This window comes from Mustela nigripes, chromosome 6, assembly GCF_022355385.1.
Source record: "Mustela nigripes isolate SB6536 chromosome 6, MUSNIG.SB6536, whole genome shotgun sequence".
Taxonomy (NCBI): Eukaryota; Metazoa; Chordata; class Mammalia; order Carnivora; family Mustelidae; genus Mustela; species Mustela nigripes.
The window spans coordinates 117,651,375-117,678,370 of record NC_081562.1 but is presented as its reverse complement, the minus strand read 5'-3'; the positions used below and the strand labels follow the sequence as shown (position 1 = coordinate 117,678,370).

The 26,996-nt window shown below is 43.9% G+C and overlaps 1 protein-coding gene and 1 pseudogene across 1 annotated transcript in view; one reads left to right on the top strand and one right to left on the bottom strand.

Annotated features, from left to right (window-relative positions):
* CELF2 (CUGBP Elav-like family member 2) overlaps nucleotides 1–26,996 on the bottom strand; it is a 507,218-nt gene that overhangs the window by 332,440 nt on the left and 147,782 nt on the right. The gene's annotated exons all lie outside the window — the stretch shown is intronic.
* On the top strand, nucleotides 1,886–8,246 carry LOC132020408 (large ribosomal subunit protein uL6-like; annotated as a pseudogene).

Genomic DNA, 26,996 nt, shown 5'->3' with positions numbered 1-26,996 from the left:
TGTTGCAAAGATAAAATACCCGAATAGACAACGTAATAGACACTTCATAAGTGTTATTGCTCCTTATGATCTCTCCATCCCTGAGGTCTTAAAAAAAATCAGCAAACTCATAGAGATGAGACTTCATGCGCCACTCAGTAGTTCAATAACTGAATGCAGAGGGTACATGCAAATTGAAAGCCTGGCTTTTAAATCATTGAGGGCAAGGTTCAAAACCTACATTTAAAAAATATGTATATATTTATATATATATACACACATATATATCTTCAATAGCGCCTAGCAGAGCATTGGGCCTTTATGGACAATAAAAATCGTAGATCGAATTTCCGAGTGCAGGGGAAGAGCTGCACTATATATGTATTTGCTCTTCAGGCCAACCAAGAAAGCTGTGAGGTGAGAGAAGATTTGTCAACTTGGGTACAGGTTACTTATGAAGACCCTCCCCCAAACACCCTTGGTTTATTTCACTATAACGTGTGTATATAATGCTATATAGGGATATGGGGTATTTAAGTAAAAATGTTTAAAGTACATCATTCAAGTGTTTCACTAGTTTTATTTAATATTTTCATCTTGTATGAGCCCATGTCTCTGAAATTATCTTCTGGAAAACTAGAGAAAATTAGTACTCCAGCCAACCTGCGGGTTAAGATGCAGCCTTCAGGGGCACCGGGGTGGTTCAGTGGGTTAAGCCGCTGCCTTAGGCTCAGGTCATGATCTCAGGGTCCTGGGATCGAGTCCGAGTCCCTCATTGGGCTCTCTGCTCAGCAGAGAGCCTGCTTCTCTCTCTCTCTCTCTCTCTCTCTCTCTCTCTACCTGCCTCTCTGTCTACTTGTGATCTCTGTCTGTCAAATAAATAAAATCTTTAAAAAAAAAAATTTAGCCTTCAAGTCAGTGAAGGGTTAACAGCCCCATTCACAGAGCAGAACTGCTGGGATAAGGGACTTCTTTAGCATGCAATCCTGACAACATACTTTTTGACAATTTAAATGCATAAATATAGAAGCATGGTGTTCCCATAAAATTTCCAATGTGAAAAAAATCGAGAAGAAAGCTCTAGTAGATCCTGAGAAATGAAAGTCACTTCAAAAGCAAAATAATTTGAGAAATTGAAGGTTTGGGGTAGTTACGAATAAGAATGGAAAAACTGGAAAGTGCTTGATACATTAATTAGCTTTAAAATAGCCGCAGGGAAGATGTAATACTCCAGTTGCCTGACTGAATATGCCTCAGGTCATACAATGAAATCGAGTCTGGAGACGGAACCAACTTCTTTCCTTCACACCAGAGCTGAAAGTACAAGGCGATAGGAAGGTGTGAGATATACTTTCTTAACATTCTCTGATTCAACGATTCAACGAGGAGCTCCTTCCTGGCATCACTGTCCCTCATTCTGACCTCCCCTCCTTTCTCTTAGGCCTCTAGCCTGGCGGGACTGGGTTCTATTCTACCCTTTCTTCAAGGCACCTAGATGTTTCTAGATTAGCCTAGATGAAGTCTGCCCCCAGGACAGCCAAGTTCATACATTTCTATTGCAGCTAAAGGTTCATTTCCTATTAATCGGGAAGCTGGTTTTGTCACTTGAGAAATAGAACATGAGGGGCATGCTTTTGAAGGGTTTGGGGTCAACCTATGATTTCTGTGTGATCCAAGAGTGCATAATTTCAAGGGCTGGGGTGCCAGGAAGTAGAGGAGGTGGTCTACGGAGGAGTCAGGAGCAGAGGCTTAGAAATGTGAGAGACCAAGTTTGAAATTCTGAGTGACTGTGTGGCTGTTGTAAAGTCTCAATTTTCTCAGTCCTAAGATGAGAATAATATAATTTTACCTGCTCAATAGAGTAGAGAGGATTAAATGAGGAAATGCATGAACAGGGTTTGGCACGATGCCTCACATGAAGAAAGTGCACAAAAACTTTAGGTATTATTATTACTGTAATATCTCGGCAGGAAAAGGTGAGTGCAAAATGTAATAGAATTAGTGAAGCCCTAGAAAGGGGAGTAGCTATAGACAGCACTGTTCAAAACACTTACGTTTCCTAAGAGTCTCAGTGAAAAGAATGCACGCTTGGGCACCAGACGATGACGTATATATCTTTGTTATTTATAAAACAGGTGTAGCAACACAGGGTTTTACACATATAGATGCCAACCTGTGCGGTACTTATTAACCTGTGCAAATGGCTGTAGTTGCAGATTGTCCAAGCATCAATCTATCAGACCACAAGCATCCTCCTTCTTCTGGCTATTACTTTTTAGTGCTCTCAAAATGTAGTAGGAGGGTACTGCTAAGTGAGTGGCAAAAGCCAATAAATGCTTTGACAGGTGAGTACAGTTGAGTGAGTTCATTCCCCCCACCCTTAGCCTTTCAACAAACCACATTGTTCTAACATCTGCACTGACTTAAGAGAAAAGATCTTTGATTATAGGTATTTTCTAGAAGTCTGTATAATAAAGTGGGATCCAAATGAGAAGAAAGGAATGAGATAAGTAGGGAACATTCATTCATTTAATAGTATTACTGGGCAGCTAATATACACCAGCTCTGGGAATTCAGTTGATATGCCGTGGGCCACTAACCCAGAGCCCTCATATGCTAGTAGTTCAGGATTTTGTCCTTTGGTGTAAAAACCTACGTGTAGATATGTGCAAATTAATACATGATCCCAGGATAAGTATTGAATAACAGAATTAAAACTTAAAAAAAAGTAAAGGAGGGCAAAGGTGACAAGAAGGAGGTAGGGTGGGTTAAGGGGTATTTTATATATGCTGGTAAAGAAGGCCTTTCTGCCTTTTGCTCATCTACTGCGAGAAGGAAGACCATCTCGGCAATCGGACCATAGGCATTCCAGGAAATGTCGACATCGCTCTGAAGGGATGCATTGTTATTGTGAAGGACCCCAGAGGAACCCTGCAGAGGGACTTCAATCACATCAGTGTGGAACTCAGTCTTCTTGGAAAGAAAAAGAAGAGGCTCTGAGTTGACAAATAGTGGGGAAATAGAAAAGAACTCGCTTCTATTTGCACTATCTGTAGTCACGTACAGACCATGCTCTCTGGTGTTGCCCTGGACTTCGGTTACAAGATGAGGTCTGTGTACACTTGCTTCCCCCTCAACATTGTTATTTGGGAGAATATTCTCCTGCTTAAATATGGAATTTCTTGGTGGAAAACCACATCCTGGGGTTTGGATGAGGCCAGGTGTTGCTTGTTCAGTATCTCAAGCCCAGAAAGATGAGTTAAATCTTGAAGGAAATGACACTGAACTTGTAACACACTTAGCTGCTTTGATTTAGCAAGCCACCGAGTTAAAAAGCAAGGATATCAGAAAATTTGGGGGTGGTATCTATGCTTCTGAAAGAAAGAAGAGTTCCGTAAGCTAATGAGTAAGGTCTAAGTTGTCCAGCTACAGAAATAGCAAGATGCCGGATGATTTTTCAGACCTATTTGTGATATCTTAAAGATGCAATAAAAGTTGTGTTGGTTTGAGGCAGTAGAGAAGACCTTTTTGAGGGGGTGATATCAGACCAGACTCAAATAACAAGTGTGTAAGAGAGAGAGGGAGAAAGGGGAGCACATGAGCCATCAGAAAAGCATTCCAGTCAAGGAAAGGGCAAGTGCAGGCTGCTAAGGCAGGATCCTGCTGGTGTTGCTGAGAACCAGTAAGACAGCCCGCACAGCTGAGCAGATTTGCTGAGTACAGCATGGTAAGGGAGAGAGCTGGGCTGTGGAGAATGTGGGCTTTGTAGGACACAGTGAAAATAGAGATGTACCAGAGCCTCGGAGCCAAGAAGGTCTTTGAAGATAATATTCTTGGTAAAATAAGATGGATACCATTTTGGGAGGGAAGAGAGAAAATGGCACAGCTTCTTTTAAATAAACAGGGCCATCTGTAAAGATAAAACTCTATGATTTGGGAAGAGAAACTCGAGTGCATAACAAATAGAGCACTGGCACAAACACTGGCAATGGTAGAAAATAAAATACAACCAACACTTGACAACATCCTACATGTTTGTTTTTCCATTTGTGGCCTGTGCTTTTGGTGTCACATCCATGAAATCATTGCTAAGACTGATGTCACAATGTCCCCCACTTTCCCCCTTTTTTCTCCTAGGAGTTTTATCACTTAAGGTCCTATGTTTAAGTCTTTAATCCATTTTGAATTATTGACTTGGGTGTGTGGTATAAGACAAAGGTCCAAAAACTTCCATGCAGCCAAGGAAACCACAGAGTGAAAAAGCAACCTATGGGACCTGAGAAAATATTTGCAAATCAGATTATCTGAGAAGGAGCTAATTTCCAAAATATATCAAAAACTCCTACAACTTGGGGTGCCTGGGTGGTTCAGTTGCTTGTGTCCAACTCTTAATTTCAGCTCAGGTCATGATCTCATGGTCATGAGATCAAGGCCCACCCTAGGCTCTGTACTAGGCATGGAGCCTGCTTAAGATTCTCTTTCTCCCTCTCCTCCTGCCCCTTCACCCCGCTCACTCTTTCTCAAAAAACAAAACAAAACAAAGACACAAAAATCCAAAACAACTCCTATAACTCAACAGCAAAAAAACTAACAACTAGATTTAAAAATGGGCTAACGACATGAATAGGCATTTCTCCAAAGATGACGTACAGATGGCAACCAGGTACCGAAAAGATGCTCCATGACATTAGTCATCAGAGAAATGCAAGTCAAAACCACAATGAGCTATCACTCACAATTTTTAAGGTGGCTGTTCAATATTTTAAAAAAGACAGCAAGGGATGGCAAGGATGTAGAAAAGCCAGACCCTTGTACACAAGAGGTCAGAAGACAAAAGGCACAGCTGCTATGGAAAACAATAAGGAGGTTCCTCAAAAAAATTAGAAATAAAACTACTATATGATCTAGCTATCCCCCTTCTGTGTACATATTCCGAAAGAACTGAAATCAGGTTTTTATAATGCCATGTGCCCTTTCAAGTTCCCAGCAACATTATTCAAATAGACAAGATGTGAAAACGACCAAGGTGTCCCCTGATGGATGAGTGGATAGAAAAAATGTGTATACCCATGCATGTATACACACACACGGATATACACATACATGCATATATTCACACACACATACATACACACATGCACACAATGGGATATTACTAACCCTCAAAAAGAGAACCCTGCGGTATTTGACAACATGGACGAACTTTGAGGACCTGATGTTAAGTAACATAAACCACTCACAGGACAGACACAGCATGGTTTCATTGACTTGAGTTTTCTAAAAGAGTCAAACACATAAGAGAGATCGGAAAGGCGGTTGCCAAGGACCGTGGGGCGGGAGCGGTTGAGGGAGAGGAGGACTTGGCTAATTGCTAATCAAAGGGCATAAAGTTTCAGTTATGCAAGAGGAATAACTTCTAGAGTTCTGCCATGCAACGCTGTGTCCGTGGTTAACAAAACCGTTTTGCACTAAAAAGCGGTCAAGTGTGATCTGTGATGGCTCCTCTGTTGTTACTTTCTCTCACATTTGAAGCGACTGCAATTTCTCTTTCTTGTTCTCCTTGAATTGTTTTTCTAATCTCTTTCCTCTGTTTTTAGCAATTTATCAGGGGTGGGGGGAGTCAGATGTCTTTTAACTGAATTATGGGGCCTAGAGTCCTGGTTTTTGCCTCGTGTTGACTTGACACTGTCTTCTTTATCACCTTTTGTTTTTGTCTCTACAAGGGCTGTCAACATTCTCTCATTATAGAATGTCCATTGGCTTTCTTCAAACCACCCTGGGAACAGAGAAAATCTCTTTTTATCAAGAAGGGGCTGGAGACAGAGTTATGCAAACCTTTGCAATTATAGAATTTTCCTCCTTCAGTTTATTAGTGTCATTATTCCATTTTCCCCCGATTCCCAAGCTTTGCCAAATATGTTCTGAGGTCGTGCTGCTCCTACAAGCATCATAAAGTTTGATTTGCTCTCTAGCGGAAGCACTCTGCAAATTGTAGAGTTATAATCCAATGTGATTTTTACGGTAATTGTCATTATCATTACTGATTATTTAAGCAACTCCCACAATGCCCTCCCATCTTCTTGGATTTACAACTTGAAGTCTGCAAACCAGGGACTTCCTGGGCCTCATCGCCTCTGGCCAGATGGAAGACACATGCCTGGAACCAAGAGAACAAGGGAGGGTGTGCAGGGGGAACCCCCAATACACTCCGCCTCGGTCTTCTCTTGCTCTCAGGCTCCTGTGTTTCAATCACCTGTCCTCCCAGAAAATGCTGGCCAAACCTGGGGCCAGAGAATGAAGAGACAACTTCAAGGGCAGAAGACTGGATCTTGACCGTTGGAATACAGTTTCTAGGGTTTTTGAAATAAGAAATCCGAATCCCAGAAATGGACTATGAGGTAAACACCAATTGGGTCCTGCCCAGGAGCCCAAACTGGTTCCCAACTTCTCAAAAGACGTGATATATGCTTCCATACGATTCTCCTTGCTCCTGAATATTTTTGTAAGTTTCTTCACAGGCATCAGAAATCCTGATATCGTTTGGAAACCAGCTTTACAACTGTCTCTTACTAGGCTCCTAACTTTTTCTCCTCTCTTCCTGTTCAGTTTGCAGGCTTGGCGTGATAGCCTCCGACAAAATCAGGAGAAGTTGAGGCTGGCCAATTTCTTGCTGCCCCCTGCTTCCTAGACAGTTGGTAGATGTGGCTCTCATATCCCATTCATAAGCTACTATAATATTCCAAATTGTCGTTATTGCATTCTTGGCACGTAGGGTACAATTTTGAGTTCTAATTCAATTATTCTGGATGCTGGTCAACTTGTAGCTGCCATGCTCCTACCTCTTTATGTCTCGAAAATACACAAACCCCAGCAGAGACCTAAGTGCTACCCGGGATGCTTCTGGTCTTGCCTTCTTAATTTGCCACCAATCGAGGTCATCGACAAAGACAGAAATAGAAGCAGAAAATCTTGAGCTAACCTACTTTTTAACATAGCTTTTTAAAAGGAAGCAAATCCTGTCTGAGTCACCTTTGATTGTTTTTCCCCCAAGACTGAAATGATCAGAGCAGCAAGACGGCAGTGAAATTGTTAAACTACGACAGGGCTGGGTTTTGCCAAGCATTAGGCTAAAATTAGACATTTGGTTTTTGAATAACTGAACAGTGGTGTACAACCAGCGTCTTGGGAAGTCTGGAAATGTTTTGAGAGCAGTTGTTTTGTTTTGATTTTTGAGTCATGTAATTTCGATATGAGTCAAGTATGATGATTTCACAGAAACATTTCTTGTAAATCTAGGATCGACTTCAAAAAAGAATCGTCTAATGCACCACCTTTCTCTGAAAGGGGAAAAAAAACCCCTCATACCTTCTTTAGACTTTCATTCCCATGGAATAGCCAAATAGCCGCTAAAACGGCAACATTTAGGGAACACATTCACTGCAGTAGGCACTGGTTTTAACTCTTTGTAGGAAAGACATTTATTCCTGACAATAATCTGAGGAGATGGGGGCTGCCCACATCCGCATGTTACGGGGAAAGCATCTGAGCCCCGAGGAGTCAGACATCATGTTCACGGCCATATAGCTATGAAGCGGTGGAGGCCGAATTTGACCTGAATCCAATTCCGGGGCACACAGCAGTGAACGGACTGCCAAGCAGATAGTGATGTTCCTGAATAATAAACCCAGGGAAGACAATGTGCAAAATTCTTCTATTTTCCTTTAAAAAAAAAAAAAAAAGAACTGTACAGTTTTCCCCCATAATTTCGGAAGGGGATGACATTCCGAAAAATGCTTTCTTTCCATTTCTGTGCTTTGGAGGATCTAAATCGACTATCTCCTAATCTTTCAGAATTTGTACATTTCACACCAGGAAAGACAGTCAGAGAAGGGAACATTTTATTCCCAAGTGACATTCTGGGTTTAACTCTCCTTTGCAACAGTTTTGTTTTGAAAGATCTCTGTGGCTGCATACGAACCAGCCAGATGTCAACGATGAGTCTACCATGTACAATATTCCCCGGAGACTAAAAATACCGCTTGCTGATAGAGTATCTGGAAATACCATGCGAACACCATCGGACCTGATGCATCGCTAAGTGTCTGTGTAAACGCCTCGGAAACAACAGATGTTCTGGGCTTCTGCTGTTCCCTTTGAATAACAAAATGACTTGTGGGGAGCTGAAGTTCCCCTCACTTTTCCCCCAACAGCTCCAGGAAGAACCGAGGAGTTTTCATCCTCGCTTCGACTTCCGAAAGGAGCGTTAGACCCCGTGCAGGTCCTGGAGTCCACCTGTGGCGACCGGCAGGCTTCTGCAGGTGTTTGCCCGTGGGAAGCTGTCAAGAGTAGGTCCAAATCCGGGCAATGCTCCTGACAGAAGAAAATTAACCAGCAGGAACTTTCTAGGTACCAGAATATCTTTCCGGGACACAGATATGTAGGTGGAATCTGTAGTCAAAAATAACTCAGTGATGGGAACAGCAGAAAAGACGACAGTTGAGCCGTGCCAGCAGAAGAACAATTACCTGGAAAATGTTCTGTGAATCAGGAGGCCTGACATACTGGATGTGACCCAGAGAGGGACCCAAGGTTGTAAATAAGCAGCATTTTGAGTTCCCTCAAGGGAAAATAGGGGGCATCTCTGAAATTCAGATCCTAAAAGGCGGAGGGAAAATGACAGTCAATAGAAATGGACTGAGCTTCGAGGTCCGCCGTAAGACTGGTGATCGTCAAAACCTTAGAGCCACAAGCACTCTGCGATGCCCAAAGCCTCGCTAGGTGCCTCACGTCATCGGACCAGTCAGGAAGCTAGGACTAGAAAGCGGAACCAGGTCCTGAGCCCAGGAAAGAGGGCAGAAGTAAAAGGAAACAAAATTAAAGGCGATGTCGAGTTTTCCTCCCTGAGACTGAAGACGTGGGAAAGAAGCAGGGTAAAAGAGCTTCAGGTAAGAATCACTAAGCCTGACATGAGATCAGACACGTTCACGTCACCGAGATAAATGCTGACATAACCAGCGTCTGCAGCAAGCCCGTGATGTTCAGGAGAAGCACGCCCTCTCCGCCCGAAGAGAACTGGGCTCAGTAACTTAGCAGCCGTGTCACCTGGGGTGTGTCACTCACCAAACCCCAGCCTGCTCTTCTTTACCTGCAACAGTGAAGGGACCTGCCTACCTGCCTACCACTCTCTATGCAAATGCATTTATGGTACTGCTCGGTGTTTAGGAGGCACGCGGGAATGTCAGCTTAAAACGATAATCCAATTGCTCTCGGTCACTTCCGAAACTGTCTCACGGTAACAAATTCAAGTCTAAGAGCTCCATGAGGCTGACGTTGTTCCCATCTGACAACGAAGGAAAACAGAAACTGAATGGTCAGTTTGTGGACCTGGCATTCGAAATTAGGTCTTCCCAGTTCTGACCCCTGGATCTTTTTCATGGGGGAAAAATAAACCATCGAAATAAAGTGTCCCAAGCCACACAAGGAGACAAGAGGAGAGTGTGAGCTTTCTGCGACATGTTTTCCTACCCAGGAACCCTAAACATGGCCTGTGTTCTTCTCCACCAACTGTCTACTGTTGATTACAACTGACTAACACCCATTTTCAGATAAATATCTAAATAGTGTTCTGGCCGACATGGGAAGATCAATTTTTTTGAGTCAGAACACTGCAAAATCACTATGTACTTCGCCTTTACAGTAAAAACGGAAGCTCAACTCTACTCGGTTCATGAGACTTGGACTAGGCAGGACCGAAGGTTTCTTGAAGATAGTCTCTTTAATTTACTTACCATAGGCGAGAGGTGGGACTAGGGAAAGGAGCAATAGATCAAGAATTTCTTCTCCTTTCACTAATAGTAAATTGCTGCCTATAATCCAATAGCCAGCGGGCATAGCTTAACGCACTAAGCTTCAGGTTTGCTATGCCTAGGCTGTTTAAAACCTTAAGTTCAAATCCCAGAAGAGTCTGTATGACTCCTCATCTCCTTGAGTTTGATCAATTACATTTCATAGATCTTTATCATGTGAGAGACTCAAATAAGGCTTTATAACCCAAATCCGGTTTATCTTACGGAGACTCCAAATACCCTGTACTTTTTATTTACCTAAATATTGAGTTTCAGGCTTACTGTCTCGTAACACCTTCCCAGCACTTAGCGAGGAAATTGTGTGAAAACTTTTCATTAGGATGAGAATATCTATGAACTATATAATTTATATATGTAAACTTCCGGTACTGTTGAAAGAATGGAGGAAGGAGATCCAGTCCGTGAAGCAAAGACGAACCAACATGGTACGTGATATTAACCACCATTTGTTGAATGACTACTACGTGCTTGGCACTTAATGGGAATTACCTCGTTGAATCTTCATGGCTCCTCTCTAAGGTGGATATTTTTATACCCGGTTTATAGAGACTTCCAAATGCTCTGTCCAAAGCTATCTGAGCTGAAAAAGGAGAATAGGATTTAAACACAGGTGTGTCTTATCCCATGTCCATGATGTTCCATTTACGTACACTGCCCTACAGCCGCCCCATGTCGACATAAAAAGTAACAACAAAGTGTACGAAGGCACCAAAAATGGAGCTGGAAAGGGAAAGCCCAAACCAAGAAGACAGCAGGACCCGGGGACTCAAGAAGGGGACCTGAGTCAAACTGTCATAATTCTACATCAAGACTGTCTTGAAAGAGCTGGTGACGGATCATCCCACTCACACCACGCCTCATCCACATGGTGAGTAGGCAGGCTTACGGACACGGTCTCTAGAAGAGCCCAGCGTGGGCGGCTGCCAGGGTGTAATGGCCTTTAAAAATGTCACAGGCGAAAGTTCTTATGCTCAGTGGAATGTGCACTCTGCTCAGATGGCGTGGCCTGGAGAGCTGGGGCCCCAGAAGTCACACCCCGTCTGGGAGCATGTTCTGTTGTCTTCTGTCCTGTCTTGTCATCTCCCTAGAGTTCTGCCATCTTTGCGAGGACGGAAACTCTCCATCCTCCGTTCACAGCATTCCATCACATGGCCATCCTGTTATAACTGAATCCGGAGTGAAGCCACAGGCAAAGTCAGCTGTGCCCCAGGTTTTCTGGGAAGGTTGACCCAATGGGTGCTACCACTTCATACCATCCAGTCGGGAACAAGAACAGGTCAAAAACGGGGGGTAGGAGTGGAAATAACCACATCAACTTGAGACATGTTAGACCTGAATTTCTTGAAGATCATCCGGGGGAGATGTACGCTAGAAAACTGGATCTAGAGTCTCTAGTACATGGGAAGTTCAGAAATGGGGACCCAGATGGGGAATCACTGATATTGAGGAGACACGTGAAACCACAGAGGATGAGCTCACCCAAGGAGAGAATATATAAAAAGAAGAAGAATGGGTCAACACTGGGAAATAAAGAAGAGAAAAAGAGAGAGAGACAGAGACAGAGATAGAGAGGCAGAGACAGAAACAGAAAAGAATTAGGAGGATAATTCTAGAAATCAGAGAACCAGGAGAGAACAGTGACGGGGAATCATGTTTAAAGGACAGCATTTCTCATAGGGTATCCCTAGTTTTATAGTAAGATAAGCTTTACAGATTAAAGTAAAACTGCCTTGCTAATTTGTGGCATGAATCTTTAAAGAGGATTATATAGAGAGAGCTTTCTAAAAATATCTGACCACAGAACTCTTCCTTTTACATAAAACCTATTCCCATCCTTCCAAACTCAGGTCCCCTGGAGCACACATTGGGAAAACTTAGAGTGAGTTTCCCTAAGCAAGAAATCATGACCTCAGTACACAGAGAGAGCCAATATATAAGTATTCGATAAGGGCTACATTTTGACAGTTAGCAAGGCATCGATCCCCTTTCCCGGAGCAGTGTCGGCGAAGCAGTAAGGACACAGGTAAGGCAGCGAAGAACTGAGTAATAAGAAGGTAGAATGTGAAAACAGTGCACGTGGCTTACTTTCCCCCAGAGCCTTGGCTTTGAAAGGCAAGACACAGAAGATATAGGAACTAGCATGTAGCTTCAACAGGACATTTAAGGATGGATGAGATTTGTGCACATTCCTAGGCTGCAAGGAAAAATGAGAGATAGAGAAATATGTGGGTTGAGAGAGTGGGGAGAAGGGGTAGGTGTGGGGACAAGGCACCGAGGACGCGGAGAGGAAGCAGATGGAAGAGGGATGGTGGGGTTTGCACATACAAATAAAGTAGCCAGCCGCAAGAATACGGAGAGCGAGGCGCTCAGGACAGACGGGAAAGACTGGGCAGGGCTCCTTGCAAGAGGCAGTCTTTGACCTGAGCCTGGAAGGAGCCGCAGAGAAGTGGAGAAGACAGCCATGCCAGAAATGCAAACCATTCCAAAGGGACAGATGCCAGAAGGATATGGAGACCCTGAAGAACGGAGTGTGCCCAAGAAAGAACACCTGCGATTGGCATCCCAGGGCCCTTCATTCTTAGCCCATTGCCTTTCTGTTGGATGTCCCTGATTCCATGGAAGAGGATGTCTAATTCACTACAGGGTCCTTAACAATGGCATGCCGATCCATCTCTTGATTTGTTATCAGGGGGCCCTATTCTATTATTGGATTCCCGACACCTGAAGTCACACAACCCAAATTTCCTACTAAAAATAGGAGTAAAGAAACACACAGTTGACTCTTAGTGGGTTGAAGAATATAAATAAACAAGCTGAGCCAAAACAAACCACAATCTTGTGGGTAAAAAAAAAAAAAAAAAAATTACATGTTCGTTTTGCTAATCTGGAACTAAGAGTTCAGTCAGGCAATTTATGCAAGACCAGAATTTGGAAAGAGGAGTGTATAATAGATCTGAACAAGGTTATATTTTCCACCTTGCTGGAACTACATCTTTTTCTAGACAAGGAGATGGGAGTTGTTCTTGGTGATTACTGTTTACCACTTACAGGTATGAAATAATCAGTATTTTTGGTAATCGTCTTAAAAACAATTATTTTAAAAGGCTTTTCTTGCCTGTGCAATTCAAAGCAAGAACTTACTAAGTTATCTCTAACTTTTGGAGAAAGTGGGCTTGGGCGTACTCAGAAGACATTTCTGCAAAACATTTTTTGCTCTGCGCAGACTGCATAAACAGAAGCCTCTCAGCTGTTTTCCTCTATAACATTTCAACTCTTTATCTAACACCCTGTTAAGAAATAATAACAGACACTTCTCCAAAAAAGACATACAATGGCCAACAGACACATGCAAAAATGCTCAACATCACTGGCTAACAGGGAAATACAAATCAAACCACAATGAGATACCACCTTACAGCAGTTAGAATGGTAAAAATTAGCCAAACAGGAAACAACAAATATTGGGGAAGATGCGGAGAAAGGGGAGCCCTCTTACACTGTTGGTGGGAATGCAAGCTGGTGTGGCCACTCTGGAAAACAGTATGGAGGTTCCTTAAGATGTTAAGAACAACAACCCAGCAACTGCTCTAGTAGATAATTAGCCTAAAGATATAGACGTAGTGAAAAGAAGGGGCACGTGCACCTCAATATTCGTAGCAGCAGTGTCCACAAGAGCCAAACTGTGGGAGGAGCCGAGATGCCCTTCAACAGCTGAGTGGATAACGAAGATGTGGTCCATATATACAATGGAATATTACACAGCCATCGAAAAGGATCATTACCTACCATTTGCACTGACGTGGATGGAACTGGAGGGAATTATATTAAGTGAACTAAGACAAGCAGAGAAGGACAATGGTCATATGGTTTCACTCTTGTGTGGAACATGAGGAATGGCACAGAGGACCATACGAGAAGGAGGGGGGGACATTCGAAGGGGGAGACCAGAGAGGGAGATGAGCCATGAGAGACTATGGACCCCGAGAAACAATCTGGGGGTTTCAGAGGGGAGGAGAGTCGGGGGAGGGGGGAACAGGGTGATGGGTATTGAGAAGGGTATGTGCTGTGACGTAACTAACGAAACATGGAACACTACATCAAAAACTAATGATGTACTACACAGTGGCTAAACCGAACAAAACTATAAAAAAGAAGTAATAACAGAAATTAGAATTAGAATAATTCTATTAGAATAATTAGAATAATTCTAATTAGAATAATTTTAGAATTATTCCATTCTAAAAGTGTAGTTTTAATCAGAAGGCTGCCCCCCTCTGCTCCTTGAGGAGGCCTCGCCATTAGTCTACACAGTAGCTGGGGGAGGTTGTTCCTCATCCCGAATTAGTGTTTAAACAACAATAATTAAGTGGCAAGTTGGTAACCTAAGACTCCGGCGCTGTTAACATCCCACTGAAAACAGGACCATTAAATGTACATATCTTTAATTGCTACCGATAATTCACTTACCTGAGGACCAATACTGCCATTTCTGTGGGGAGCCTTCCATACAGACCTCAAGTCACCACGTGTTACTTCAGCGGTATAGGGCATGTGCCTGTATTTGATATGTCTTCGGTGGCAAGGAAGTAGAGACCGTTTTTTCCTTTTTGTAGAGTGGGTTAGTGAACACATGACCGTGCGTGCTTACAAGTGTGTGTGTGTGTGTGTGTGTGTGTGTGTGTGTTGTAAGAGACAGAGAGACTCAGAGTCCATATTCAATACTGCATGAGTTTTTGAATGTGTAGCAAAACAGGGAATGTTTGTTGTTTACATTATTATGTAAACTAGGGGGACAGACTGGGTGATCTACAGGCAATTATTTGCTCTACTTAATTGCTAAGTCTCCATTTCACATAAGAAAATGCACCTTCTTCAAATCCTGGAAGCCTTGGTGAGTCACAGTCCGCAGACAGCTCCTTGTTTCTGTCTCCCCTTCATGCTCACCCTCGCTTGTGACTTACTGGAATTTAATTAATGCCTTTTGGGGTTTGCCCCAGTCCCACGTTCTGAAATAGCCCCTGGATACTTCTGTACAATCATAGTCCCAACCCAAGCCATCCATTCTTCCTCTCAGAAAAATCAAGGTCTTTGTTAATCCCGTGTTTGTATTATTAGAGTCAGTTAAAGTAGTCTCATTCCAAACAAGAAAAGAAGGTCTTTTAGACCTTAGAGTCATTACCGCCTTATGAATTTTACCTCCAATCATTAGAAGGGTATCTCTTTAACCATCACAAAAAGAAATTCTTATCAGTGATCACAATGGCCAGACCTTTAGTCAGGAATCTTCCCAAGAAAATACTGCACATCAAGCAACTGTCCCACACTGATGCCTGAATGTCTTTTACCACTTCTGAGGCAAAATCCATTGATATGGTATCATTTTTGTTACACATTATTTTCAGCCCAAAAGAATAGAGCGGAGTATGATACAATTAGAACACAATGCACAGGCAGCAGCAAATTATCTAAAAGGCTCCTGCTCCCTGGGCACCCCACCCCAAACAGCACAAAATATACGGTACGTGTTGAGTTTTGGAAATCCTAACTCCTCATTTCTCCATTTCGCCATCAGAAGAGACACAAAGCAAATTATTTACATAGTTTAAAATACAGCATGATCTATGTATATATGTATATTTAACTTCGAGAACATCGCTAGGTGGCAGCTGGTATTCTAAACATCATTATGCATTCCACCCAATGCAATGGAATACAGATTATTTATAAAATGAAAAATTAGGTGCTCCACATTTAAAGGCCAAGATTTTTTTTCTAGGTCAAAAGAATGAAAGTTTTAGCAATCCTTAAAAAAAAAAAAAAAGCACTGCCAATTCTTGCTTATTAGGCAGCAATGATTAAGTTGGTGCTTTTCCCAGCACCTCCCTCAATGTCCCTCCCCAACCCTCACCCGCCCCTGTCCCCCCCTTCTACGGCTGACGACGCTACGGCATTTTTTTTTTTGCTGCTTCATGGAGCACTGAGAGGAAAGGGAGGCCAAGGCAGCTCATTTTGTTACTCTAACCGGGTCTTAATACCAGTCAGGAGGGATACACAGGCTGAACCCGCAGGCTTAAAGCAAAACTTTCGGATCATGGTGGATTTTTAGTGACCTGTGCCCTCCGCTTTCTAAGTACTAAAGATAATGAAGCATTTTTCTTTTTCTTTTCTGTCCTCTTCTTGACTTGAGTAACAAATACCATTGCACCATTCCCACTGCAAAGCCCAATTTTCACATTTACCTGAGACGCTGTTGGCCTATGCAGAAGGACACCCCCCTCTCAGAACGTTCCGGCTACAAGAAGCATAACGGACCACAGTTGCTGAGTTCCAGATCCATCAGCACATTGGCTCCAAGTCACGCTTCCCATGGGCTGCTCCCCACTGCCTGGGCCCAGAAGGGATATTGAGACAAGCCTGTTTCTGGACGACACAGGCCAGCTCTCACACAAGGACTCCCGAAGCCTTGTGGAATCTTCGTCAGACTGTCCTTGGGTTTGGGAGCTTCCAAACAGCCTTCCCCTCCCTCAGGGTCAGCCGTGCGCTGCATTCTGGCCGCTCTCCTGGCCTCTTCCAGCTCCTGCCCTGTTTTCTCTCACAGACATTTCTCCTCATACAATCCTTACACATTTATTTCCTTCTTGGGGCTTGTTTCTCAAAGTACCCGAACTCGTACTATACGGACTATAATTCTGTGTGAAATCAGGTATAGGAAAGAATGAACCAGGAATCACTGAAATCCTTGTAGGCATTACAATGTGTGTGTGTGTGTGTGTGTGTGTGTGTGTGTGTGTACGCATGCGTGTGCGTGTGTGTGTGTCTGTCTTTGCGAGTGTGCGCACACCTGTGTGTGCTGACTCAGGAATCCCTGGTTCACAAATGGCCAACTCGGAATAACTGTTCTAGCTCACCTCAAACAATACTCATCAGGTGGCTAGAGGAATTTCTTCTTCTTTCTGATTTGCCAATGATGATTACTTTCTTCTAGTCCTTTAGCCCCAAATGATAGAGAACCTGCTGTTACCTGGGATTCGGGCTGGCTTCTGAGGCAGTCCAAGCGGTGACACAGGGCTACCGGGCTGAGGCTAACTCATGATGCCTTGTGGCTATCCTGGTCCTGTCTCTGGCCACCCAGTCCTGTCTACCGATCTCAAGTCCCTCTTCCCAGACATGCTTCCCTTTCTCAACAGAGAAGACCAGCTCAGCATCAGGTACTACGAGAGTTCCCCCAAAAAGCAAGGCGGGTGTCCCAAGAAACATCTCGATCAGCCGCTTTAAGTTCTTCGTAAATCGGAACAAGGAAAGATTGAAGGTACAGTAGGATTGAGGGTAAAGTGGGAAGCCTATGGAAGAAGTTGACAGAGAAGGCAGAGCCACCATGATGGTGACTAAAATCTCTAAGTAGGCTTGTCCATTGCTGGCCCTTGAGAAGAAAGATAGAAGCTACGAGAAAGAAGACCAGAAGTATCCCCAGTGGTTTATGCCACATACGGGGAGCTCTCCCTGAACCATTCAGCCCCATGGGGCTTTGCTGTGACCAGCCATGGCAGAAAGACACCCCCTTCTTCCATGTCACTGTCTGGCTGACAGAAAGGGAAGGATGGATGGAATCTGAGGGAGCTTCCATGGAAGAGGCAGTAGCCCCACAATACGGCATGGTGGAGCGCACCCCACTCTGCCAAGGGAACCGCCATGTGTCCAAAACAGAATTTCCCCCCCCCCCCCCCCACGCTCTGCTGTCTGTTCGTTGGTGGTGATTTGTACCACTCTGAATCCCAAGGGTTTCTCCCTGAGAAACCCAGTCTTAGAACCCGTGGTATTATTAGAACTATCTCCAGGTGAATTATGACTTAGAGAGACATTTGCTACCCTTGTTTATCACAGTTCTTCAATGGCAAAGCACATTTCGAGATCCAAACCACAGACATTAATAACCCAGAATATGATCCATTCATAAGCTGAGTAGTAGCCATGTTAAGGATGTGGAATACATCCTCGCTTAGAAAATTATTATCATTTATCAGTTTGAGCTATTCTTTCATGGTCTGATATTTTTCTTTCATGGTATTTTTGGAGCTCTGCTTGGTTTCTTTAACTTCCGTGCTCAGAAGCTAGTTACTTAACAACATTTGTTTCTATGAGTGATGTTGCTTTGTGCTCTTAAACTCCAATTAAAAATTGGTAGAGATCTGACATATCAGCAAATAGAATCTGAAGGAGACTTTAAGCATTAATCGGATGCAGTGATTCTCAGGATGTGGCCTTGGGATCAGCAGCATTAGCAAGATCTGGGAGTCATCAGAAATGCAAATTATCAGCCCCATTCGACACCTTCTAAACCTGACTCTCGGGGGGTGGGGCCCGGAGTTGCGTTTTAACAAGCTCTCCAGATGATTCTGATCCCTGCTCAAGTTTGGGAACCACTGACCTCATGAGTCTACCACATTTAGGCCAGGGATTATAGCACTCATGGGTTCTGTATGTGGTTTTAAGGGCGCTAGAGGTAATCATCCCTGTAGAGAGCCCTGAAACAGCTCTGAGAATGAGTCTTGCCTTTTATTTTATTTTTCTAAGATTTTATTTATTAGAGAGAGAGACGGAGAGCATGAGCAGGGGGAGAAGCAAGAGGAGGGGGACAAGCAGACTCCGTGCTCAGTGAGGAGCCCAGCACGGGGCTTGACCTCACAACCTTGGGATCATGACCTGAGCCCAGATCAAGAGGCAGATACTCAACAGACTGAGCCATCTAGGTGTCCTGAGTCTTGACTTTTAAAAGAGTTTTCAATCCAGTTGGGGAAACTCCCACACATGAAATCAAGAGATAGCTGACAGGACAATACATCATCAAATGGGCACAAACTTAACTGTACGGCAGGATATTCAAGTGGCAGGAACCATATTGCTGGACTATATCTATTTGAATATGATTCAACATTTGCCTTACAAACTGATAATTAATACTGATGGCCAGATATTCCTCTAGTAAGTGAGGAAAAAAAGAGGCTAAAGCTTTTTTTTTTCCCCTGGACCCCAAGAATTGGGTTAGGGCTAAATTTAATCTTGTCTTTAAATGTGCTTTTTTTTTTTTTTTTTGTCTTCAAAGACAGTGACTCCACAGCCTTTCTCAGCAAATCATGGCAGTATTTGAATGCTGTGAGAGCTGAGAGAGGTTTTCATGCCCAGCTGAGAGCCTTTCTTATTGACCAGAAAAAAAAGCTCTTCATAGCTAATTCATAATTGCAACTGTGAGGCAGTGGGATGGGAAAACTTTCTGTAAAGTTGAAAAGTTCTGCGTAAGTTGGATATTCACTATGGTTATTATTACTATTGTTTGATTTAAACAGTGGTTCCGCTTCTGCCTGAGAAGGCTTAATGATTGTGTTGATTCCAAAATGACAACGTGAGAAGGGAAGGTTCACAGGCAGTTTAAAATTAAAAGCAAAAACCAAAACAAAAACCCCTATTTCCTCATTCTGTCTGTAGATGTGTCGGAAAATGTGCAACAGACAAATCAAAAGCCCCAGGCTTTCTGTTGCTCTCGAGATTTTTTTTCTAAGTTGCTGAAATGACATGAAATCAAATCCCTTTGAAAGGTGGATGGCCTCACAGATAATTCTATAGATCTGATCCTAAAACTAAAAAAAGGGAATGATTGGCTCACTTTTGGTGGTCATTAATTCTTTCAAGTTACAAACATACCATTTAGTAAATTACCTTTTCCAAGACACTAAATGACATCTTAAAGGTCTGAAAGTGTTAAATCACCTTCTAAAAGTGGTCAGTTTACCCCTTAATCACTGATAGCATCCATCCAAATAGCTTCAATTTCTTCAGTACTAGATTCTGATAATTATAAAGCACTTTTATAGACATTATCAAATTATCCTTAATACCAAAGTTAGGGTGGGGAAAAGGGAGCACTCCGCCCCTCTCCCCCACCGCCAAATGATTTTCGAACTTCCCTGGTAAAGGAATACCATGGTTTTCAAAAATTTTAATTATAAATTTGTCCAGTAGTTGCAAAATACTATCCAAACGTCATGCTTTCTTTTTTACCGGTCATGCTTTTTCCTTAAGTGTCACAAGGAAGCCATCTAGTTTAATATCTTCTTGATTCAAATTTATCCTTTCAGGCTGAATGGGAGTATATGGTATTAGAATTTAGATTCTGGCCTAGGATAACATCATTCTGAATTTTTTTTTTTTTTTTGGACAACTGTGAATATGGTGGGCACTCAACAGCTTTGATCCTGAGACATTTCTAGGGGTCAGTAGGCAATTTCAGGCTAGAGCGTGGATGGCTAAGGACTCACTGCTACACTTCCACTGGGATCAACATGGTCAGCTGACGACCTCAGGAGGGTGAGCCCCCTTCTTCGCCTAAATGGTCACCGCTGCCTTATTCATGTGACTTCCACCCTGACTTAAGTTTTCTATGCATCCCCAAAAGTCATAAGTTAAGTCTAGTTCACGAATTACCTTACCATTGTCCAATAAACCAAGTGACTAAAAGTTTCCTTCAAAGTAGAAATTGGTCATTACAAACAAATGTGGGATACAGTGAACCTCTGAACCCATAGAGGAACTTTGGAGAGATTTCAGTCTATCAGGCAACAGCCCGTGTATGTTCTTGTCCCATTCTTCACTTAAATCTCTAGGTTTTAGCTTCATGGGTTGCTTGTACATATACTTTTGACCAATTTTGAGGGAAAGCTCTAAGCCTTGATGTGGGAGGAATGTGAAAGACCCCATTCCGTGGCAAAGGTTAAAGACAATAACCTTAAGCGTGGAACAGAAGGGAAATACTTTTTCAGGGTTGACTAAAACAGAATTTTCTTAGAGAGAAGGTTAATCCATTTGACTTACCAAGGTGGTATTTTACATTAAAACATGACACTTGAATGCAGGGATCAGAAGGCCACGCAACAGAGTAGAACCTACCTTGGCATTAGCCAAGGGTTTGGGTGACCTTCAGAGATCCTCAAAGAAATATTAAATTTTTTTTCTGACTTTTCTCCCATCATCTCCCTCTTGCCTCTATTCCCTCATTATAGTTCTTGGAAAGAGACCCTTGTTATACTCTATTTTCTCTGTTACCTCAAGCACAAAAACTTCTTATGGCAGAATTATGGTCATATCCTAGAACAAGTGGTGGTTCTAAGGGCTCTTTGAAATCTGTATGTTGCTACAGAAAGCCAAAGGAGACAGGGCAGAGCTAGAGGACTGACACCCAGAACTCCATTCTGTTTCTTCTGAAACCTCCATGTGCTCCCGTGGGACTTTTGGGTTAAAAGTGGGAAAGAAGGAACAGCCTTTTCTAACTTTAGATTCGATTTTCACCTTTCATCTGTACTTGGATTGGAAAAAAAAAAAAAATCTGAGGTGGAAAAAGAAAAGAAAAGAAAAGAAAAAGTATACCAAGAAAGACAATGAAAAATTAACTGAAAAATCCTAAATTAAATAATGTGGGAAAAGTTTCAAATATCTTTTCTTTTTTTGAACTAAATCTTCAGTATCCCTGGCAACGTTGTTTAATGAGTCAAATGAAGAAATCTACCTGCGTGAGAATGTCATGCACTCCTTCAACACGGTAATATTTCACACTGTATTTTTGGTTTTTCTCTTCAGGAAGTCAATATCCCAAACTATAAATACACAGTGTAATCTTCTGCCAATAAAATGAGGTCAGCTTTCCTTTGGGTCTCCTTTAAAACTTGAGATCATTATCCCCTACTCCAAATCCCCTCACCTACTTAAAGAACTTACCTTTTCTCTCTGTCTCTCTCTCTCTCTCTCTTTTTAGGGAAAAGAACAGAAGCCTTATAATTCCCAATTAACTCTTTGGCCTTCCTTAGGCCTCAAAAGAAAAAAAGAAAAAAATGAGTTGTAAAAGGATCATATTGGAATTCAAAGTCCATTCAGCAGCTGGGGGCTGTGCTAAAGAAACAGGTAGAGATATCAGAGCAGTGAGATTCTCATCCTTGTTCTGTTCTCTTTAATCCCATTAGCCAAAGAGAATGCTGTACTTTGGGAAATTGAGGAGGAGCGAGTTGTCTGGCTAGGGGCATAACTGGTTACAATACCTCCCTCTAAAATGTGCCTAGCGTTATTTAAATCTATAAAGCTAATGCCCAATTAAGAAGAAAAAGGAGGCAGATTCTCATACCTATTAGGTTGGCTGTAAAATATAAGAATGACCTAACTCTGCCTTGAGCAGAACAACCAGCCAGATCTAACAAGAAGTCTTTGCTACCCACCCTGCTCGGTTAAGAAGTGGGATGTTGTGTCAAATCAAACACTGTTTAATAGAGTATTATCAGAAATACCAGGTATGCATTACTAATTTGCAAGATATGGAATATAAGAAAAGACTTCAACACTAAAACACACGGAACACATTTTTGTCTTTCTCTGATGATCCAGACATTTCAGAGTATTTCACTGCCTCTAGGTCACCATTACGAACCTCAGTTTTCACTATGCCCAGGGAAGCATGGTTCTATCAATTAACAGAGGTTTCCATTTGACAGAGCGTTCTAACAACCAGCTTTCCCAGTATATTGTTTGTACTGGGTGGGTAGGAGATGCAACATGAATACCGATCAGTTGGGTTTTTTTTTTTTTTTTTTTTTTTTGCACAGAAAGGCAGTCCATTGGTTCGGCATCTCAAAGAGTGCTGGCTTCCTGTGGTTTGGATGGCAAAGATTTAGGGGAAAGAAAGACCCTTGGCCATTAACAATGGGTAGGAGTGGAGAGAGCTGGTTCACCATTATCCTTAGAGCACACAGAACAGAAAACTTTCCAGTTGTAAAGTCTCTGGCTTCTAGAGCTCCAGTATCCTCAAGGAGGAGGGTGCCACGGGCTGGAGGGTCTTCTAGGAGCTTTACTACCTGGCTATAAAATCCGAATGGCAGTTTAAAGCCATCCTGAGCAGCTGGAGAGTTTTGGAGCCCGAAGCAGGAATCCTGACAGCTTCCCGCGTATGCTGATAAGCACGGCGCAGGAATGAAAGTATGCCGCTGCTAATCTTTCTTCAGTTTGGGTCACCCAAGGTGACAGCCACTGGTGCTAATTGAAAAGGAAAACGATAATTCAATGCTGTAACACTTTTCACCTACCTCACGCTTTTTCATCCAGAAGGCGAAAAAACATTTTTATACAAAGGAAAATAAGGTAGCTTGCCCCTGGGGTATGGGTCATTCTCTGTCTTTGAAAAGCCCAGGCAATACCTATGTGATGACAGCGCCTTCTGCAGATGAGCCAGAAAGACCCGAGGAGGGAAAATGACATATTCGATTCTAGAACCGGACGGAAGAACACAGGCTGGAGATTCAAGAACATTCTTGCCATCCCACGCCTGTCAGAGCACCCAACTGGAGGCTGATCAGTCTCCCTTGTAAAATGCATGTAACAATTTTCTTTTTAAAGAAAAAAAAAAAAAACTTTTTTTTTTTTTTTTCTGTGCAGAACTCAAAGTGTTTTAAATGCTCAGGAAATATTTAAGGACGATAATCACAGTCTGCCGCTGAATGTAAAATGCTGCACAGAAACCAGGACGGGCCATAAAGAAAGCCTACCTACGCTGATGACAGATCTGCAGGAGGTCAGAGCTGTAAAGCGCCATGAAACATATCTGGCTTAGTCTGTTTGGGTCTGCTGGAACAAAACTATCGAAGACGAGGTGGTATAAGCAACTAACGTTTATTTCTCCTGGTTCTGGAGACCGGAAGTCTCATATGAAGATGCCAGAAGGTCCCGCCTCTTGGTGAGGACATTCTTCCTGGTTTGCAGATGGCCGCCTTCTTGTTCCAACTTCCCATGGCGGACAGAGATGATCTTTCTCAGGGCCCTAAGCCTATTCCAGGGGGCTTTACACTCATGAGGTAATCACCTTTTCTAACAGTCCCCAACTCCTAATAACATCTCCCTGGGAACTAGGCCTTCAGCATATGAATGTGGGTGGGGGCAGGGCTCAGACATCAGTCCACGGCATTATTACACTGAATCTGGAGCTTCCTGAGACTACAAAAATGTGTTGGCCTAGTTTGTGACATGCCAGGACGTAGGTACACAGCGGTGATAACGTGGCCCTAGTCTTTGGGTGTTTTCTAATGTATCGGAAAGGCAGAGTAGTGAGAACACAGTTCAACATGGAGGGCAGGGCCGTCAGCTTTCCCAACCCGAGGCCCTGGGTCCCAGCCTTGCCAGGAGGCTCTGCGCTCCCCGCACGTGCCCTGCAGCAAGTCAGCCTAGGGCAAAATAGCTCGGGCAGATGGCTGGCTTTCTCACTTCCATCTCCCTGGCTCCACAGTTGGTGCTATCTCCCCCTTTCAAAATGTGGTTCATTCTAGAAACAGATGAGTTGGTACACGTAGTCCTTCTGAGGATAGATCCCCGGGAAGTCCGCCGCGGAGCCTGGGAGAAGCGTTATCTCTGGGAAGAAGCCAAGCCCAGATTTCAGGGGAACATCTCCCTCAAGCTTGAACAAGTTTTCCTTTCTTGTTGAAACCCGTTCAGTTCCCTCCCTCTGCCCTCCTCTCTAGACAGATGGACACACAAGGAGACAGATCCGTGCTTATTTTGGTCTAAACATTTCTTTGACGAAGTACAGCTTTCAGCCAGGCTCGGTTACGTATTGCTCAAGAAACACTCACACCCAATCTGTCTACCTCAGCCCCGCCTGCGGAACTCTTCCAGAACATTCCCCAAGTCCCCGCGCCCCTCAGAAACAGACAACAGGAACGCCAACGGGACCCCACAGAACCACCCCCCCAAACAACAGGAAGCGCTTCTAACGTGGTCCCCCGTGAGCATCCCCGCAGCCTGGCATGAAGACGCAGCAGACGACACCATCCCGATGATGGAGATGGCGACACTACAGAAATCTTGGTCAGTTTGAGAGTAAAGGACTTGTAGGTCTGTTCTGGCCTCCAAACCAGGTCTCACCCACGAACTGGCAGCTCTTTTGAAGAGACATAAATGCCGAGACCAGTGAAAAGCTGGGGAGCTCTGTCAGGGACCAGTCATTTTACTGCGAGGCCGGGACCCTGGACGCTGCCACGTGAGGTCTTCCCACTGACCTTGGCCTGTCTGCTTTCTTTCTAGGGAGTGAGAGACAGAGGGAGAGAGGGACTATTCAGCAGTCCACCAGGCAAACTCCTGAACCGCTGTTTAAAGCAGAACCCAGTTCAAAAAAATAAATAAATAAATAAAAATAAATAAATAAAGCAGAAGCCCGTTAATTCCAGTAGCTTCCTCTGACCTCAGCTCACACTGCCTTACAAGTGAATCAATTCATCCTTTTACGTTCAAACTGAGGGCATCCTGGGATCATCTCCCAGAGAGGGAATGACTCCCTTAGGAAGCGTACACACAAAACAGCACGCTAATTCGACCACAGGGCTAAGGTACCATTACTAGTAATGACTGCTTTCAATAAATTAACCAGTACCCACGGTCATGGCTGAAGACATAAACCAGTTTGAGAGAATTAGGAGGAAAACGGGTCACATGAGAAAGAGACTATGAATTATCATATGAGGAAAAGTCAACCATTCCAGAGTGCCGAAGCCAAGAGACAACTTGGTAGAGAAGATGGCTGCTTATACATCGTTTGAGGCATGCCCTGTGGAGGATTCTGTGCATGCTCCTGAGGGCCCAGAAAACAGAGATGGGACCTGCCGCTGATGACACAGGGAGGCAGAGTTTGTTACATTATAAAAGGGTCTGAGATTTCAGGGCCATCTGCTAGGTGTGAGGCACTCCTAGGGTGCCCAGAGAACCGCGTGCCCCCATCTTGTACAGCAGATGTTATTTAACATTGTGGTGGGGAACATGGGAGGCTCAGTTGGTTAAGTGTCTGCCTTCGGCTCGGGTCCTGGTCCTGGGATCGAGGGCTGGGTGGGGCTCCCTGCTCACCGGGGAGCTTGCTTCTCCCTGTCCCTCTGCCTCTCCCCCTGCTCATGCTCTCTCTCTCTCTCCCTCTCTCAAATAAATAAACAAGATGTTAAAAAAAACACACCCCATAATACTGTGGTAGAGAAGTTAGCAACCAAGGATCAGAGAAGTTGTGAGACACTTGCTTCAGGTCATAGTGCTTATAAGAGGCAGAACTAGGATTGGATCCAAGTCTGGGCCACCCGCAAAAGCGTGCCCCTGGGCCCGCAGCCACCCGCAGGAACATGGCTGCGAGGAAGGGCCAGGAACATGCACTAAACACAGTATCTGGAACAGCTTCCACCTGTGACAGAAAGCAGTTTCTCTAAAAAGAATCTTAAAACCCTAAAGTTTTGATTACGGGCTGCGCTTGAAGAAATAGAGTGGAGAGACCCCAAGCTTGCATTCGTCTTTCCTTCACTTCTATTTAAGGGCGGTTTCGTGGCAGCGATAAAGTAAAATAACTCAGGGTCGACGTTAGGTGAGCTCCCCAACAAATAGCCAGAAACAAGCATGTTGAGGAAGCAGGATGTTGCTACACGAAGACCTGTGGACTGATGCAGCTACGTGAGACCCCAAAAGCCAGGGCAGACGGACCCTCTGTTGCCCTGCCCTTCCCATTTCGGTCTCACAAGTGCAATTGTTCCATCTGAACAATTCCCAATGACGACCTGATTTGCAGCGACGGGCCCAGGAGGAAGCGAGGAGCTCCGCTGAGCCTTTCGAGCCTCGGCTTCCTTTGCTTCTCTGAGCTTTGGTTTCCTTGTGAGTAGCATGAAGGGACCCCCGCGGCCGCTCGCTCCTCCGCCTACACACACCCCAGCACATTCCCATGATAACAGCCCCACGTCTTGTCTTATGACTGAAATGACTGCGTCTGAGCACAGCATGTGGCTAAGAATATCGCGCTGTGGATGACAGCCCGGGAGCCAGACGGCTCGGCCTTAAATCTCGGCTCCCACCCCGGACCAGCTGTGGGACCCGCAAAGCCTTCAACCTCTCTCCTCCTCTGAGTCCGAGTCTCCGCATCCGTGAGATGCGGGTATGGACGGCACCTGGACCGTGTGGTTGACCGAACGTTCAGTGAGTGAATGAGTGGGTGTCATCATTACTATTATGGGGGGCCAGTGTCCTCCGTGGGTCAGTTCATCCGTGGGGCTTTGAAGAACCCCCACATAAAGGGTCTACTCCAGCAGGGAGGAGTGGTAGATTAGGGAT